The following is an 18,123-nucleotide window of genomic DNA, read 5'->3' as shown; positions in this document are numbered from 1 at the left end:
ACCCTCCCCCCCCTGTGCCCCCCCCCCCCCGCGACTGATTGGGACTGACTGCGCACTACTATTGCAGAGTCCTTACATTATCAACTACAGGAATGAGGACAGACGGGTTCGCACCGATACGGGGGAGCTACCGGGACCTCTACAAACAGAAATCGAATCCACAGACTTCACTATGACATCTGCTTCTCTATAATCAAGAAAGTTTAATTTGTAGTTTTAGTCATTATGTGTAATAAAATCCGCGATAGCGGAGGTTGAGGCACCATGCTACAAGCCGGAAGGTAGCTGGTTCAAGTCCCGATGAGGTCATTGGATTCTTTTTTTTTCAATTAGCCTAATCCTTCCAGCCCCTGGGGTCGACTCAGCCTCTAACAGAAATGAGTACTAGGGATATTATTGGGGTAAAGGGTGGCCGGCGCTTAAGACTGACAACTTTACCGCCATCTTTGAGCCGATTGTCTAGAAAATGTGGGAACCTCAACATCTCACAACCCTATAGGTCTCCACGGGCTGTTACAGCGATACCTTTACCCTGCTTACTTTACTTTTATGTGTAATAAAATCATGATAAATGGTTATGGCGACTGGTTACGGGCTAGACGACCGAGGAGTCGGAGTTCAAGTCTCGGTAGTGGTAAGAATTTTCCTCTGTAAGTCTTCCAGACCGATTCTAGGGCCCACCCAGCCTCCTATCCAATGGGTACCGGGGGCTCTTTCCCCAGGGGAAAAGCGGCCGGGGCGTGAAGTTGACCACTAACTTCCAACTAGTGCCGAAGTCAAGAATACCGGTACAGAGCATTTCTCTGGCATGGGCGTGAATAGCATGGCAAGGAAATATACAGCAGAGCTAGCAGCTGCATTATAAGAGGGAGGAAGGGTGACACATTCTCATTAAGGTCTTGTTTTAACATATGCACCCCCTGTAACACTTAAGCCAGTAAGTGGATTCAACGAAAAACACTGCGCATTTTGTCCAAAAACACGGGCTGTATATGTATACACAAGCACGTACATAAATATATAAATAATTGTCATTATCGAGCAGAACGGTTCAATAGTAAGGCTCTATACTTGCATTTGGGAGATTCTCGTTTCAAATCTTGCCCGGAACACTTCGGGGTGCCAGTAGTTAATCACTGATCAGGCCGCGCCATAGCTTAAGCAGTTAGTCGCTGGCTTCCCATCGCGGCGGCCCGGGTTCGACCCCAGGTCTGGTCAAGTGGGATTTGTGGTGGACAAAGTGGCGCTGGGGCAGGTTTTCTCCGAGTACTTCGATTTCCCCTGCCAATCTTCATTCCACCAATTGCTCCACAATCACCCTCACCTATCATCTGGGGCTGGAACAATAGGCCAGAAGTGGCCGCATTAGTCCCACCCCACTAGCAATAAAAAAATAATCACTGATCAAGTATTATACTGCAATGTGAGACATTCGCTAAAAGCCGAGGCACGTTGCTAGGCAATGGCACAATAAACAGTGACGCAACAATGGAACACGAAACGCCACGCCACGTAACCAATGGAAGTGCTTTCTATGCGCTCCGCGCTGATAGCAACGTCATTCAACAATAGATGAATTGTGGGAAGCGGTGTTCTCTGTGCGTCCGTGTAGAGTCTATATGAATATCTGGAGAATCGGAATACAGCTAAGTCAGAGCCCGTGTGGAGGCAGGTTCAAATACCGCCACCGTAGCCCTGCGAGTCGGAGAAGGCGACGAAAAGGGAGCTCAGTGTCTAGGGGTATAACTGGGTCACCCTGCTCCTGGGTGATATAAATACAGGAACCTTCAGTTTTGAGAAGTCTCGAATCTGAGACAGTAAAATATCATCATAAGTTCCGCGGGACTCGAATAAGAGAATGACTGCGCTGGCGAGGGCCAGCAGCAACTGTAAACGACACACCCGTCCTCTCGTCAGAGAAGACGCCCCACATCAAGAAACCCACAACTGTCTGAAGGTAATAAAAATCTGATCTTGTCTCCCAAATGGGGCTTGACACCAAGATATACTGGCCAACTGATTGTCGTAATAACATAACTTCGACTTTGTTTCTTTTGCTAAGTCAGTGGAGAGTGGAGTAGAACTTGAAATAGGAGGCAAGCAGCCCGAGACAGTAACCCCTGGCGGAGGTGTGGGAGGCGAAGAATCCCTCAATGTTATAAGTACGTAGTTCGGTAGGAACGCCGAGTCTAGTTGTGAGATAGACGCCAGCCAGCCAGGACATAAGCCGCTAAGCACGGAAGCTGAGGGATCTACAGCGCTGGGAGTTTTACCACTGGACAACCGGTGAAGATACAGTGAACCGAGAAGACTTAATACGTGCTGTAGTGATGTTATTAGTGTTGAACTGTGAAACTGTTACAGCTAACTGTAGTTACGAGTTGTAAGAATTCAGTAAATCCGATTACCAATCCAAACCCCGTCTAACAGTCACTTAATGCGTGACAATTTAGCATGTATTGGATTAAGCACTGGTATCGTGATATGAAGGGAAGTGTGGGCTCGAAATTGAGCAGCGGCAATGGTTTATAAATTATACACTGTAACACTTGCTACTGTTCAGATATTCAAGTTATGGTTATTTAAACTGAGTGAAGAAGTTTACCGTTCAAGTACTTACGTTACATAGGCCTACATAAACTAAATGAAATACTGTTACTCTTAGAATATTCAAGACATATACATACATTGGGTATAGAACGGGTACTTCTTGAACGTTCAGAATACATATTTTTGAAGTGAAATACCGGGATAGGCAGTCGGTATAGCGACTGGCTACGGGCTGGATGATCGAGTGGTCGGAATTAGAGTCCTGGTGGGGGCGAGAATTTTCTCTCCTCCAAGTCGTCCAGACCGGCTCTGGGGTCCACACAACCTCCTACCCAACGAGTATCGGGGGCTCTTTCCTCGGGGGTAAAGCGGCCGGGACGTGAAGCTGATCACTCACTTCCAACTAATGCTGAGGTCAATAAAATGTGGATCTATACATCCACGCCCCCATATGCCTTCATGGCGTAGTGCTTGATTAGTTAAGCGCGGGGACAACTTTACCTTTTTATGACTTTCGTTATATAAATATAGATCAGTCAGTATAAGGAAGAGGCTACGGCCTGGACGGCCGAGGATTCGGGGTTCAGTACCCGGCATGGGGATGAGATTTTCCTCTTTTTCAAGAAATCCAGACCGGCTCTGGGGCCCTACCAGTCTCCTATAAAAAGGCACCGCGGGCTGTTTCCCCGGAGATAAAACGGCTTGGGCGTGAAGCTAACCACTCACCTCTATCTAGTTCCAAGGTTAACAATGGTGGAGTTATACTTCCAATCCCACACGCATCTTCAGGGTATGGCACCTAATTAATTAACTTTATCTTTTGTACAGATAGAAATGAAATGTACGACAAACAGAAGTAATTAGTTCTTAAAGACTTATAAATTCCTGACCGTGGTGTTAACGCTTAAAGCACTCGACCATAATGATATGATGCTTAATAAAGTAAATGTCTTGGACACAGTGCGAGAGAAATCGTGATTCATTCGGTCGGCGAATGAGGTTATTACGTACACGTGCGAGTACCAGGTCATACTCGACGGTATGTAGCTGAAAAAAAGAAAACGGTTGAGCACGCAATGGACTGTGTGGCATTGAAATGCATGGCGAGTCGACCGAACAACTCCAACATGTGCGTGACGGCAGCCATAGGAAGATTGGCACCTCTGTCACATACGTGTTTCACCTTACACATTTGGGTTTTCTTAGGTGACACATGTAGAGCCGAGACAGCTCAGTCGGTAAGGGCTGGGCCACGGGCTGCACGGCCGAAGTTCCGTTTCCGGTACGGAAAAGAGATTTTTCTTTTTCCCATGGGGTCCAGGCCGCCCCTAGGGTCCAAACAGCCTCCTATCCAATGAGTACCGCGGGCTCTTCCCCCGGGGGTAAAATCGCTGGGGTGTAAAGCTGACCACTCACCTGCATCTAGTGCAAAGGTTCACTGCCCCATACGTCTTCATAGCGTGGTGCTTAAGTGAACGCAAGGACAGATTTGTCTTTTTTACTTTTCAGATAGGACATACAGAAGAGGAAGAAGAAAGAAGCTTTGCTTTTCGGGTTACTTTTCGCGCCTCCGCAATGACAAGATGCAAAAATGCGTCTATTAGCTTTGCTGCCTGTGTCTACCAATTTCAGAGCCGCTAGATGGATCTGCATGAAATCTGGCACTTGAAACTTACTACAATTTGTAGGCATGTTCCAAATTTGGTTACAATCAGACAAAAATAATAGGCACGTCAGGTGAAAACCTAAACGGGTTTCTGATGGCAGTTCGAGTGTAACTCGCTGAATATTTATAAAAGAGGGGGGGGGGAGCATTTCGAACAAACGCTATAGAGAAAACGGAATAGACTAACTCCATGGAGCTGAGCCCTTCAGAAGCCACAAGTTGTGGAGGTATTCAAGAAATTCCCAGCATTTTATGGAACACGACAATTCATTACCGTTTTCAGGAAAGAATGCCGCTGGTCCTTATTCTAATCCAGAGGTGAATAGTCCACACACCCCAATCCCATTTCCTTAAGGACTTTTATTTATATTATCCTTCCATCTGCAATTAGATCTTAATAGTAGTCACTTGCTTTCATGTTTTCCTACGAAAACTTTGTTCATTCTACTCTTCTTTCCCATGCGTGCTGCATGCTCTGTTCATCCTCCTTGATCTCATAACTCTAATAATCTCCCATTTCCCTTTCATATGAGAAGCACTGCATAGGTGGTTATCTCATGAGCCATCTTTTATTTAAAAAAAAGTAGGCTAATAACATGAAGTGAGGATTAAAATTCAGTAAGCTCTTTATGTGGGGCACGCGGTAGCGTAGTTGGTTGAGGTACTATGCAACAAACCGGAAGGTCGTGGGTTCGATTCCTAATGAGGTTACTGATTTTTCATTTGGCCTAATACTTCCAGCAGCACTATGGCCCTGGGGTCGACTCAACCTCTAACAGAAATGAGTACCAGGAATCTTCTTGGGGGTAAAGGGCGACTGGCGCCTAAGGCTGACAACTTCACCGCCATCTGTGAGCGGACTCTCTAGATAATGTGGGAACCTCGACGCCTCACAACCTTAGGGGCTTCCACGCCTGTTACAGGGATAGCTTTACCCTTTTTTCTTTATTGTGCGTAACTTTCTCCAGTCACCTATCACTTCATCCCTCTTAGGTCCATATATTCTCTTCAACATTCTGTTCTCAAACATTCTCAGTCTATGGTCTTCCCTTAATGTAAGAGACCAAGTTTCATACCCATAAAATGCTATAGGCAAATATGCAGAAAAAGACTGTAATAAATTTTTATGCCCAGTACGGGGTTTCCTTGTTCCTTATTGTTTCCGAGATAATTAAACAGCACCAGAATCGTTACGCTGTGAGTACACTTCTTAACCTGTTCAACCCATACAGAATTACTGCGCGTCTCTGCATATTCAGTAAGACTTGGCGCACACTAACAGGTTTTTTATTGCTAGTGGGGTGGGTCTAAGTCCCTTGTACTGCGGCCACTTCTGGCCTATTGTACCAGCCGCAAATGATAGGTGAGGGTGATTGTGGAGCAACTGGTGGAATGAAGATTGGCAGGGGAAACCGAAGCACTCGGAGAAAACCTGCCCCAGCGCCACTTTGTCCACCACAAATCCCACTTGACCAGACCCGGGATCGAACCCGGGCCGCCGCGGTGGGAAGCCAGCGACTAACCGCTTGAGCTATGGCGCGGCCATAACAGGTTTAGAGCCCACTTAATTGCTACACATATGTGTCTATGTGACAATCTTGTTCTTTAATTAATCCGAGCAGTAACAATCTTAAGGCATTAAGTTTCTGACACGTATGCGTATGTGGGCCCAATATATGTTACATGTTGTCATGTGAGTGAGTGAGTGACTACACAGGGGGGATGGATAGGTGAACAGATTTATTGGCCACCTATAGGCACCAATCGGAACTACAAGTAATTACAGCGCTATCGTTAATCTCCGCAATTGACAGATCACTACAGCACGCGCTCAGCATTTTACCAGCTGTTCCCTAGCAACGACTTCTAACAGTGGAGATTCGTCAGCTTCCCGCGCTCAGATGCTCTCTTCACAGCCTCACGTGCAGAACTCAACTCTCAACCAACTACAATTCTCAATCTACTTTCAGTAGCTGTTTCCTGATAACGGATTTTAACATAGTAATTGGAACGGTCTTGCTGTAACTACAGCACACATAAAGTCTTCTCTTCACAGCCGGACTTTCAACTCTGAACTCACTATTATGCTCAACCTCTTCTCCCTTGCAAAGCCCAACAGAACTGGTTCCTCCAGTTCTCTTCTTTATAACCACTTTGCCCGACCGAGTAGAAAACACCGTTTTAAACAAAACCCCTTTTGTTGCAGAGGTGTGCTTGCCGAACCGTTGCCTAGAAACGAGTTGCATTACACCGTTGCATAGCAACGGCTCTACACGCTATAGTATTAATTCCACTGCCACATTTACCCAACTCATCAAGAAAATTAAATATATTCTTGAATTATTTAATGACGCTTTACATAGCTCCGAATATAGCACTAGAGCGTTGTATGGTAGGAAGACAGTCGAATTATGAATAAAAAATAATGACACGGGAGGGGTGGGGCGGACTGCGGTCATCTGGATCACGGTGGTGAACACGGTAATGTATCTTCAGGTTCCATAGAATGATGGGAATTTCGAGCAACTGTCAGCTTCTCAAGAACTCAGCCCCAGATGTGGAATGAAGCCGCTGTAACCGAATTTAAGGCACTGCCTCGGTATTAACCTGGAGGACAACCGGCCTTCGGACCGAGGTCTAAACCTGGGACCTCCAAACTATGAAGCAGGGCATAATGTTGGGTTTTAAATATGGTAAGATGCTGGCGCGACATCTTGATTTAAGTTAGGTCTGAATGAAGACAGGGTCAGGGAACTATCGAATATTCAACTGATACAAAGTAGTAGTCATATTTTTCACTTTCAGGGGCTCCAGTGGCACGCCGTGCTCTTTTTTTTCCCCTTGGCACTACAGCCCCAGTGGGCCTAGGCCTACCTCCATGAACTCCGTTCATTTCCGTTTTTCTAGATCTTACACATTCGGTAGGACTCCTTGGGCGAGTGATCAGCTCGTCGCAAGGCCTCTACCTGTACACAAACACAGAAAAACGCACACGAACATCCATGCCCTGAGTGGGATTCGAACCCACGATCTCGGCTTCCGAGCGAGCGAAGACAGTGCATGCCTTAGACCCCTCGGCTACCGTGACCGGCACGGCGTGCTCTTACCCTTCCAAACTTGATAACATGGCCTCTGACATGCATTGGCCGATAGATTAACTTGATTACATAACCGAACCTATATCACTGAAAGCATAACGTTTTGACGTGAACCAACAGAAACTGATTAATTTTCCTGGTTGTCAACGCTGCAGGAACGAATTAGTCAGTATGGACTATCAAACCACGGCGCTTTATCTTATTTGCAAGAACTTCGCTTTAACTTCGCATTCATTTATAGGCTCACATTCTATAGGGTGTCCCAGGAGGAAAGATCAATATTCTGGGAGGCCATAGTATCGGCCATTCTAAGCACAAAACTGTATATATTCATGTGACTTATTGTGAACGGTTTCCGAGATAGAGCTTTTTCACTGTACACTTCCAAATATTTTGACAAGAAAGATATATTACGTACTGTTTCTAGTAAAAAGCTCCGTGGCTTTAGCCCGCAAGCGGACTATACCGACCGAGCGACCGCCGCTTGTCGGCGAAGTTAGTGCCAACTTTTCTTAATACCGATATTTATTGTTCAAGTAACAAAGTTGTTTTCGAAAATTCCACCGTCAACTTCAGTGTACTTTGGGCCTCATGTGAGGACATGGCGTATTGCCCGTCTGTGCAGTGTACTGTACAGTGAAAGAGCTCTGTCTCGGTGCAACTGGTGCGAGGACACGGCGTGTTGCTCGTCTGTACAGTGTACTGTACTGTGAAATAGCTCCGTCTCGGTGCAACTGGTGTGAGGACATGGCGTGTTGCTCGTCTGTACAGTGTACAGTGTACTGTACAGTGAAATAGCTCCGTCTCGGTGCAACTGGTGTGAGGACATGGCGTGTTGCTCGTCTGTACAGTGTACAGTGTACTGTACAGTGAAATAGCTCCGTCTCGGTGCAACTGGTGTGAGGACATGGCGTATTGCCCGTCTGTACAGTGTACAGTGTACTGTACTGTGAAATAGCTCCGTCTCGGTGCAACTGGTGTGAGGACATGGCGTATTGCCCGTCTGTACAGTGTACAGTGTACTGTATTGTGAAATAGTTATGTGTGGGAAACCGTTCGGAATAGGACACATGTACACATGCACTTTTTTTGCTTAGAATGACTGATACTACGATCTCATAGAATACAGACCCTTCCTGCTGAGTATCTGTATATCGGAGAGGGGGATTATGCTGCAATTAATGATTTGTGATTATGTAGGTTAGTGACGAGCTCTCACTTATTTTATGTTAGACCAGTGAAGTGTCTGCTGAAAATGTAACAGAAAAATCCTGGACAATTTAGTGTGATATATGTCTTAAGAACTTCAAGATTGTAAGAATTTCTGACAACTATTTTATTACCATAATTACACAAAATATAGTTCCGTTACCCTAAATACGATTATATTACGACGTTAATGAGGGGTCTATGCTTACAATGCAAGAAAAGTTTCGTATAACCGGAGTAATTATTCTTCTTGGGTCTTCATATCCAACCGCCAAGTCTCATCAGTGGGCCGCGAACCATGCTTTGACAAACACTCGTCTAGACGGCATTTTTTTTAGGATTAACGGTATTTTAAATCAGCCTATGCCAGCTGAACGTCATGAAGCAAGCCTACACTTCATTGAGCAAACAATTAACCTTTGGAGCTCTGAAAATTATTGTTGAAACTACCGCATGAGTCATCTCAAGTCATTACTTTCTGTTAAGCAATTTAGGGTGGCCATGGTTGCACTTTTCAACCTACACACACACACACACAGAGAATCCTCCTCCAACCGTTATCAAAACGAAAATCATATTCCAATACCATATGCATTACTTCCAAATGTTTTCCTCAAACAAGCAATTATAATTTATCATTATTAATCTATAATTTCCTCTCATTTACGCAAAAATTGGTACATAAAAATAAGAATGTGGACTATTATCTATAACCACTGAAATTATTGCAAGGCATCCACCAAACCTTCTGCTATACGACTTACTCTTACTTGCTTACTCACGGATCTGAGCCCTTCTGGAGGAGTCACCAATTCTGCAGCTACTCAAGAATTTCCCAGCATTTTATGGAACCCGAAGGTTCATTACCGTGCTCACAAGAGCCCTTCACTGGTCCCTATCCTGAGCCAGATCTATCCAATCCATACCATCCCATCTTATCTCTCTAAGATCCATTCTAATATTGTCCACTCACCTACGCCTTGGTCTTCCCTGTAGTCTCTTTCCTTCTGGCTTTCCCACCAATATTCAAAATCAATTATCTTTGTAGGATTTGATGTTCCCAAAGCGCAGGTTGCGGCTTACAGTGACCACGCGGTCTAAGGCATGAACTGGCTTCGCTCGCTCGAACGCTGGGATTGTTGGTTTGAATCCCACTCAGGGCATGGATATCTGTGTATGTGTTTAACCGCCCGTGTAAAAGATATTATGAAACTTAAGAAGTGGCCAGGGTCCAACAAAGGGCCGTAGAGCCACTGATGAATGAATGAAAGCGCTGATTATGAAGAGAACTTCGGGCGTTCTTGCCTACAGTAGATACAGTCAATGGCCGAATATGAAGTCATTTCAGTTCCCCACATTTGTTTGAGTTCTTCGGCCAGTTCTGCGTGAATATCTAGTTCTCAGATATCATTTGGGCCTCCCTCATTTGCTTATCATAACAGAGTATATCTGGGCCCATATCTATGCCCTAGACTGCTTTCTAGTACTTAATCTCATGGCTATTTTTAATTGTTACTCTATAGCGTGGAACATCGGAGGTAAGAATTTTCACGTCTTCGGCCACTGTTCTAGCAACGTCGCTACGTACAGCCGTGGTTACTTGTGTGGTGCAGCCTGCAGTTAAGTTAAGTGGTTCCACTTAACTCCTACATCTCCTAAATCATTCAACTGTAAATTATTATTTTAAGTTATTATGGATTTACTGCAATTCTTCATGACGACTACTTGATCCTGGATATTTAGTGTATATCCTTGTTTCCCCTGTATTTTATTTCCTTTGTCGTTACAGCCCTACTTTGGGCCTTGGCCTAACTTCATGAAAATCTCCGTTTCACTTCGGGTTTCCTGTACAGGCCTCCTAATTTTAACCATATTTTACAAATTTAACCACTATACTATAAGCCGGTCACGGTAGCCGAGCGGTCTAAGGCGTGCTCTGTCTTCGCTCGCTCGGAAGCCGGGATCGTGGGTTCGAATCCCACTCAGGGCATGGATGTTTTTGTGCGTTTTTCTGTTTATCTACAGGTAGAGGCCTTGAGACGAGCTGATCACTCGCCCAAGGAGTCCTACCGTATGTGTAAGATCTAGTAAACCGAAGCGAAACGGAGAGTTTCATGGAGGTAGGCCTAGGCCCAAATTGGGGCTGTAGCGCCACAGGAAAAAAAAAACCCACTAAAATATATATACTCTTCCTTCAGCAACTGACAGCTGACGAAATCACATCCGTGTTCACAAAAGCCCGTCACTGGAACCGTATCCGTGTTTGGTGAACTGAGTCCGCGTTTTCCTTTCCTACTTCTGTTTGATCCATTTTGACATAATGCTCTCATCTGCATCTAGGTATCCTAAGCCATCTCTTTCCTTGCGTTTTCCTGGCTAAAATTCTGTAAACAATTTTCTTTTCCGCCATAGGTGTTATATCCTTCTGCACATCCATTATTTTTTGTTTTGTCTTCTTTAATCTTGTAGTGGTATTAGGTGAACAGTAAACATTTATCTTAAGTATTCTGTTACTTCGTCAGACTTAGTTTCATAATAATAATAATAATAATAACCATGTTAATAAGGGGCACTAGGTAGCATAGTTGGTTGAGGCACTATGCTACAAACCGGAAGGTCGCGGGCTCGATTCCCGATGAGGTCACTGGATTTTTCATTTCACCTAATTTTTCCAGCCAAACTATGACCCTGGGGTCGTCTCAGTCTCTAACTGAAATGAATACCAGGGATCTTCCTGGGAGATAAAAAGCGGCTGGTGCTTAAGGCTGACAACCTTGCCACCATCTATGAGCCGACTGTCTAGAAAATGTGGGAGCCTCGATGTCTCACAATTCTATGGGCCTCCACGGCCTGTTAACAGGGACAGCTTCACCTATTTTTACCTTTCATTCATTCATCAGTAATCTGTCAGACGACAGGTCCACAGTCTCTTCCAAAACAGTTCCTCCACTTAATGCGATCTAGAGCTTTCTCCTTCAAACAGAAATATCCTCTTCTGTACCCAAGGTCATCCAGCATTTTCTTGCGTCTTTTTCCTCGTCTTCTGGTCGCATACATGGTATCTCTGTTTTTGGAAAGAGACTATCGAGGAAAAATGATAATGTGGTAGTTTTTCCATTTGCTTTCCACATCGCAGTACAACAGCCGTTCAAACCACTCTGGTCACGCCTGTTGCTATACGAACTTGAACCATCTCGAGCATCATTTGCTCTGTGCTTCATGTCGCTGCTGATGACGCTGTTTCCGGCATCAGTTTTGGGTTTTTGGTTTTTGGTGTCTCTCTTCGTCTGATGCCTACCCTTTGACCTGTCCAGCAAGGGAGGCTCTGCCAGCAGCTACGCTAACGCTGGTATAGCTCTCAGGGTCCTTGGTCCTTTTCTACCTTTATAGCCAAGTAGGCCATGTAGAGGCAGAATTTTGTTTTAGTGAATTATTTCAATTGTGTTCCGTTACGTACTTCATTACTGATCAAAATGAAACTGTATACAAATTTACGTCGCTGTTATACAGCAGCTGTCCTTTTGCCACAATTTAGTACAAGAAAATTCCTATCATCAGCATTAGATAAAAAAATAAAAGACAAATATTCAGATGCTTTCCTGAGAGAAGAGGACATCCCATTTTGCTAACATCTATGACCTGAACTGACTTCCTTTACAGTTTCTGCTTTGCAGAATCTGACAATCCCCGACGAGTTACAGGGAAGTTTGGAAACATTTCTTTCGAAAAATATTGGTAATTGAAATAAATTTTGCTCTGAAAGACACGTCGCGAGAGGGATAGCGTCCCACTGTTGCGCATGTGCGGAATTACACTGGCATCATGTAACCTCTTCACATTGGAAAGTAACAAGCAGAATGAGCCCCAAGATCTACTCACAGAATTACACGCTTCACATGTGTCATACTTTGCTTCTCTAGACGCATAATCACACTTTTATTTATTGAATGAGTGCATAAATGACACACATCACTATCCGTTTGTATTACCTTCCGCAGACGCCCGAAACAGGGACGAGCAATTACGTCACCAATACTCCTCCAGTAGTCTCAGGAAGGGAGGGAGGGTAGGAGGAACACAGTAAGAAACCTGCACAGAGCTAATAACGAAGTTTCTAAATAGCAGCATACATGGCAGATATGTGAGAAATGAATAGAAATTATCAGTAGGAAAATGTGAAGCAAAGAGACCGTTACCAGATATAGACATAGGCCCCTATACTAGCTAGATCCATGGAACTGAGTAGTTCCTTAGAACCCAGCAGCTGCTCAGCCACTCTGGTAATTCTCAGCAAAAAACAAACTATGAGGAATGAGACCGCCTCTGTGGTCTAGTGGTCAGAGTTCCTGGCGAGAGATCCAGAGGTCCGGGTTCGATTCCCGGCGGTACCAGATTTTCTGAGAAGTAGTGGGTCTGAAACTGGGTCCATTCAGCCTCGTGAGGATAAATGAGGAGCTACTTGAATGGAAAAGTAGCGGCTCCGGTCTAAAAGAATCGAAATTAACGGTCGTGGGAATCCGTTGCGCTGACCACTGACACCCTCTATCCGCAAAAGCTGGCACTAACATCGCCGACAAGCAGCGGTCGCTCGGTCGGTGTAGTTCGCTTGCGGACTAAAACCACGGAGTTTCTTTTGACTATGAAGAATGTGGTTTTCTGGGATGTGGCGCCGTGTAGATATTCTGTAAAGCGACGATAAACCCAAACGTCGGTTTATACAATATATATATATGGCGCCACATCCCTGAAAACGCAATTCTTCATTCCATAATTCGATTCTATAACATTTAATCTGAGTAATTTACATTGTTTGTTGAATTTCAATCAATAAATAAACATAAATAAATAACGTGGACTCTGCTCTATGCTCTTAGTGAACTGCATTAGATCGGTGCGGTTTGACGTCCCTGGACTTATCAGTCTGTACAAATTCCAACAACTGTAAATATCACAGCGATAACACGGATCGTATCATCTCGGTAAAGTACCAGATATACAGCCGTTTCAATACACGTATGCCAGCATTTCTATTATGAAATTGCAAAATTCAATTTCTAAGCATACCTCAAAGTAGAATGAGCAATGCAGTTCGAGGAGTGGGCCGTTACGCTCTGCTGATAAGCGATTTACTGTACAGGAAGAACAGAAATTGCAGATACCAGTAGACGTTGCGTCCATATTTACTTCACTATTAACGGGTATTAACGGGTAGGTCTATGATGCGGAATCAACTGCACTGTTCAGCCATAATTATTTTCTTCATATTTTTCGACAAGGACAAAAAAAACAAAAAAACAAAAAACTCCGTGGCTTGAGTCCGAAAACGAACTATACCGACCGAGCGACCGCCGCTTGTTGGCGAAGTTACTGACAACTTTAGCGGATAGAGGGTGTCGCATGGTCAGCGCAACGGATCCCCACGGCTGTTAATCTAGCTTTTCCAGACCGGACCCGCTATTTCCTTGAAATAACTCCTCAGTTATTCTCACGAGGCTGACTGGACCCCGTTCCAGACCCACTACTTCTCATAAAATCTGATAGCGCCGGGAATTGAATCCGGACCTCTGGATCTATAAGCAGGAACTCTGACCATTAGACCACAGAGGCGGTCTTTCGACAAGAACGGGTTGGCTTAAAAGACTGGCTTGTATTGGGAAAATATCCTGTTTGAATCTCAGTCAGGAAAGTAGTTATCATGACATGGAAGTTTCGAAAGTTTTCTTACAGTCTTTACAAGAAACAGCCGGGTGGAACCTCAACTAGGAACACATGTTTTTACTCATAACAGTTAATCACATCAAATGTAGCACAAAATATGAAATACGTATATATATGTCGTTATTATCTGTTATATGAAATATTCTTTGATGTGACATCTTTAAAGTTTAAAAGTCTACACTTTTAACCGCTGATTTGGATGGGTGTGATACTTGATCTTTCACACTAACAAACAGGACACAGGTAGATTCAAATTGTTCTGACAATGGTGTATTAACACTCAGAATTACGGGGGGTTTTGGAATTTGTCCATCGTCCGGTATTCTAAAGAACACGGCGTTTCGGAAACTGGATCTATTTCCGGCCTCAGGTGAGGGGGTGTGAGATACCTACTCTGTTGGGTCCGCTAGAAAGAGCTAATGCGAATCCCAGTGACAGAAATTAGCTCGTTCTAACTGTTCTAATATAGTACGCGTGTCCCATCCCTCACCTGAGGACGGAAACAGATCCATCCTCCGAAACATTATGTTCTTTAATGTTCTTCAGAATACCGGACGACGGAAGATGTCCAAGCACACATTAGTCCCAAGGAGGACACAAACTGAAAGTGATTAAGAATAAAGTGCTGAACAGTGTACACGGAAACCGCAAGCAGACAGAATGGGGAGCATTACTGCACAGAAATCGGGAGCTTCATAGTTTTCAGAAACATTTGGGGTCATCAAATCAAGGGGGATGATATAAACGAGGCATGCATCACAGCAGAGAGGTAAATAATGCATATAATTTTGGTCGGATAACACGTCGGAAAAAGACTATTTCTGAGACCCATACGTAGATGGGAGAATAATATTAAAATGGTGAAACATAAGGCATGGACTGTATTTATCTGTTCAGAATAGGGTCCAGTGGCAGGCTTTTGTGAACATGATGATGAAATTTCGGGCTATACAAAAGGCGTGAAATTTCATGACTGGCTGAAGAACTGGTAGTTTCTCAACACAATCTCCGTTCAATTGATTGTAGTAAATAAAAGTAAAATTATTTATGACTTTGGCAGTTGACTGTGTGTACTATGCCCATTTACTATTAATTCTGTCAACAACAAATTTCAATCTGTAATAGATGCACAGGCCGGTCACGGTAGCCGAGCGGTCTAAGGCATGTACTGTCTTCGCTCGCTTGGAAACCGGGATAGTGGGTTCGAATCCCACTTAGGGCATGGATGTTTGTGTGCGTTTTTCTGTGTTTGTGTACAGGTAGAGGCCTTGCGACGAGCTGATCACCCGCCCAAGGAGTCCCACCGAATGTGTAAGATCAAGAAAAACCGAGGTGAACGGAGAAGTTCATGGAGGTAGGCCTAGGCCCACTGGGGCTGTAGTGCCAAGGAAAAAAAATAGATGCACAACAATTTTAATGAGCTCAGTAATTAGGACTATTGCAAAATAGTCAAATTCCACCAAGGACAAAGTGGCGCTGGGGCATGTTTTCTCCGAGTACTTCGGTTTCCCCTGCCAATCTTCATTCCACCAATTGCTCCACAATCACCCTCACCTATCATCTGGGGCTGGTACAATAGGCCAGAAGTGGCCGCAGTACAAGGGACTTAGTCCCAACCCACTAGCAATAAAAGTAAAAACCGGCGAAGAAACAGAAGGGAAGTACTTCCTCAATACACGGTTCTTATACGGCCTCTTCTGTTGTGCAGATGTCGGTAGACACAAGACAAGTTGCATTTGCAAATCAAATTAGCGTCTACACAGCATCGTATCTTTGTTATAGTAATACAAACTATGAAATCTTTCTGGGGGTTTCCCGAGCCCCTTAAACTTAGACTACGTACTTTAGGGACGTGACGCCACGTATTCTGTTTTATAGGTACAAAGGTTTCCGGGAAAACTTCTTAATCTATCTTCAGGATAAAAGAGGAGACCAGATTCTTCTCCAGTGTTACTACCTATGTTTCGGAGGAACCTTCTTATTCTGTCTTCAGGATAAAATAGGAGACTTTAGGTTCCTCCGAAATGTTGGTACCTATTTAACATATTACACATCGACACCACCCAGAAGAATATCATCCTAAGTTTGACAGATGTGAGAACCCCATAGCTTATAGAGGCTCTAAAACAAAACTAACTAACTAATCAGTTAATTACATGGACCAGACTCCTTGAGAACCTAACAGTCTTTACGCTGGTAAAGACCTCTCCGCCATTTCTGGTAAGATCTTACTAAAGCTAGGTAAAGGTAAAGTTGTCCCTGCAATTAATTAGTTAAGCATTACGCCTCGAAGACGTACGGGGAAGTGGAGGAATAGCATCACCGTTCCTAACCTCAGCACTAAATGGATGTGAGCGGTCAGCTTCACGCCCCGACCGCTTTATTCCTGGGAAAAGGGCCCCCAGCAACCATTGCACAGGAAATCTGATGGATCTCAGAGCTCGTCTGGAGGCTGTGATAAAGCGAAAAATCTCTTGCCTGGTCACGAACGCCGGTTCCTCGGTCGTCCAGCCTGTAGCCTAGTTTCCATACCGACTGAGCTATCCCGGCTCCTCCTGAAGCTACAGATTCCTGTCTATGTGAGAGCAATGACGTTTATGTTCTCAGAGCGGTGGCAACAGCCGTATTTTCTGAGATACAATGCCACGAAATCCGGTGAAAGTCAACGGACGTTTCGGAGGAATGTCTCGCTTTCATATTCAAGGTCGCAGAGCAAACCAAGCAAAAAATCAATATGAAACAGGCAAGAGGTTTGGTGTATTCTTCGATCCTGAAGACAGAAGCGATATGTTCTTCCTAAACGGAGGTTCGATATATCGGACTATCTGGTATTATATCCTAAAAGATACAACTCTTTAATGACGTTTATATTTTCGTGTTTCGTCGCCATGTTGTATCAGTGGCTCCTTTGCAGCAGACACGGAACTAAATAAACAAACACAATTTGTGCCTACGCCAGTGTTGCCGTCACAGCTCTACGGGGATCACATTGCTGTGGCCCAACCGGATGTTCACCCAATTTCTGATGCCTGGCACAGAGAGATGTCTGTTCCCTCTCTGAGGAACCAAGAAAAAATAAACACTACCCCTTCTATTAACAACTAAAAAATATACAGGAATATGGCACTCCCAGTTCTCTGAAACAAGAGAGTCCATTTTAACACACATACTACATAATTCTTCTACCACGCCCAAACCTCATCACAAATTAAATTTATAAGATAATGTTTATATTCGTCATTAACGCGATTTTCCGTAACTCACTGATAAGTCTTTTATCTTCTCCTCTGCTGTCTACAGACACAAAAATTAGAATACATAGAACTATAATTTTGCCTGTGGTTCTGTATGGATGCTAAACTTGGTCTCTGACATTAAGGGAGGAACACAGACTGAGGGTGTTGAGGAGAATATTTGGACCGAAGAGGGATGAAGTGACAGGAGGTTGGAGAAAACTGCATAAGGAGGAGCTTCATAACTTGTACTCTTCTCCAAGTATAATTAGAATGACCAAGTCAAGGAGGATGAGGTGGGCAGGGAATGTAGCACGAATGATGAAGAGGAATGCTTATAGGATATTGGTGGGGAAGCCAGAAGGAAAGATACCACTGGGAAGACCAAGGCGTAGGTGGTGAACAATATTAAAATGGAACTTAGAAAGATAGGATGGGATGGTATTGGTTGGATTTATCTGGCTCAATATAGGGACCAGTGGAGGGCTCTTGTGAACACGGTAATGAACCTTCGGGTTCCATAGAACGCTAGGAAATTCTTGAGTAGCAGCACAGTTGGCGGCTTCTCAAGAAGGGTTCAGCTCCAAGAACGAGTGAGTGAGTGAGTGAGTGAGTGAGTGAGTGAGTGAGTGAGTGAGTGAGTGAGTGA

The 18,123-nt window shown here is 44.3% G+C and overlaps 1 protein-coding gene across 5 annotated transcripts in view; it reads right to left on the bottom strand.

Moving 5' to 3' along the window:
• Window positions 1-18,123, bottom strand: part of LOC111868990 (rap1 GTPase-activating protein 1) — a 639,633-nt gene that overhangs the window by 357,250 nt on the left and 264,260 nt on the right. The gene's annotated exons all lie outside the window — the stretch shown is intronic.

Source organism: Cryptotermes secundus, unplaced genomic scaffold (genome assembly GCF_002891405.2).
Source record: "Cryptotermes secundus unplaced genomic scaffold, Csec_1.0 scaffold70, whole genome shotgun sequence".
Taxonomy (NCBI): Eukaryota; Metazoa; Arthropoda; class Insecta; order Blattodea; family Kalotermitidae; genus Cryptotermes; species Cryptotermes secundus.
The sequence above is the reverse complement of the archived record's forward strand: the minus strand, read 5'-3'. Positions and strand labels throughout refer to the sequence as shown.